The sequence below is a fragment of the Aquarana catesbeiana genome, linkage group LG08, assembly GCF_042186555.1.
Source record: "Aquarana catesbeiana isolate 2022-GZ linkage group LG08, ASM4218655v1, whole genome shotgun sequence".
Taxonomy (NCBI): Eukaryota; Metazoa; Chordata; class Amphibia; order Anura; family Ranidae; genus Aquarana; species Aquarana catesbeiana.
In genome coordinates this window covers 126,643,240-126,644,717 of record NC_133331.1, presented here as the reverse complement: position 1 = coordinate 126,644,717, position 1,478 = coordinate 126,643,240, and the positions used below count along the sequence as shown (strand labels likewise).

General features: G+C 41.1%; 1 non-coding gene across 1 annotated transcript; it reads left to right on the top strand.

The window, feature by feature from the left end:
- The first annotated feature begins 877 nt into the window (after window positions 1–877).
- On the top strand, window positions 878–984 carry LOC141106989 (U6 spliceosomal RNA). Its single transcript, XR_012235759.1, has one exon. It is a non-coding gene; the product is annotated as a U6 spliceosomal RNA (small nuclear RNA).
- Window positions 985–1,478: the final 494 nt, after the last annotated feature.

Here is a 1,478-nt window from a genome sequence, read left to right as displayed (position 1 = left end):
ATAAATGTGAAAACACTAAATAGGCCATAGACATGAATAACATTGTAAATAAGTAATAACCGTGAGGGGAAAAAAACAAAAAATCTGTCCAAAAAAGTGAAATTAGATCACAGAAACTGAATATACTTCAATAATAAAATTGAAGGTATAGTCGATATCTGAAAGGATTGACCACCATCCAATAAGAAATCACCATAGATTGTGCATCTACCACCAATAAGAAAGATCGGGTACTCTTACCAGACTATGTGGACCTAATGCCAGTGGCAAAGAGTCAAACAGGCACGGAATTGGGAACGTGGTCACTCTCAGGAAACAGCATATGAGGTCAGCTTTCATTCCACCTTGTTACCAGATAAAAATCCTGAACTCCACTCAACTACGGGTTTATTGTAAAAGGTAGAGCATTTACATCAATGATGATATAAACAGGCAATAAACCTGTAGTTTATGGTTTTACACTAGGTGCCGGCCTTTTTCTTTGATGAAGCAAAGAGGGGAAGAGCGCGATTCCACCAGTCCCTGCTGTCTTCTGGGACCTGTGTGCTTCCCCGGGGGGGAAAGAGGAGGTGCTGGATATAGCATAGATATCCCTAGATACTGCAGCTATCTATGCCCAGAAGTGGGAGCAAATACCTGGATTATACAGGTATCTGCTCCCCCCTGAAAGGTGCCAAATGTGACACCGGAGGAGGGGGGATTCCAAAAAGCGGAAGTTCCATTTTTGGGTGGAACTCCACTTTAAATGTCCATATGATCCTAAACTGCACCTGCGACAGCCATCCTAGAGCAAATCAACTCTGTATGCAGAAAAAAAGAGAAAGAAGGAAGCGCCTCATAAGTGCAGTATTGAGTAAACATTTAATAGCACATGGTTGTCCATGCTTTGGCAGGACATATACTAAAATTAGAGCAATACAGAGACCATTAGCATGGCCCCTCCACAAGGATGACACGCAAATTCGTAAAGCGTTCCATATATTTTTTTGCTACCCATTGGTAGTTCTGAGACTGCAACACCTTAGTCTTTTAAGAGGATGATCTAGTGGTCCTATTGACACTCTTCAAGATCTATTGGAGGGTTGTCACCAGCGTTCCCCTTTGACAGCTAACCTTTATATTCCAATATTGCTATTATGTCATCTTTTCGGTCCCATTGTCCCACTCATGCTTTGTCTCCTTTCCCTAGTGTTTACCCCTTTTCTCTTCTTTCTTGCTCTTTCGACCGTCTTTGGTCACCTGTCTCTCCATCTCCTCTCGTTCTCTTCTTGTATTCCTCCATACTCCTTACGCCCCTGTACTTTTTTTTGGTTTGTCTCTCTAAGTCATGCTGACATTTCTCTTTTGTTATCTTCACTCCAATGTTTTGTAGTTTTACTCATGTATTTTCTCTATTTTGATTGTACATGGTACTTATGGCCTTCCCATACTGTGCAGAGGCTATATTTTTTCTATTTCAATGCCATGTTATAAAACAA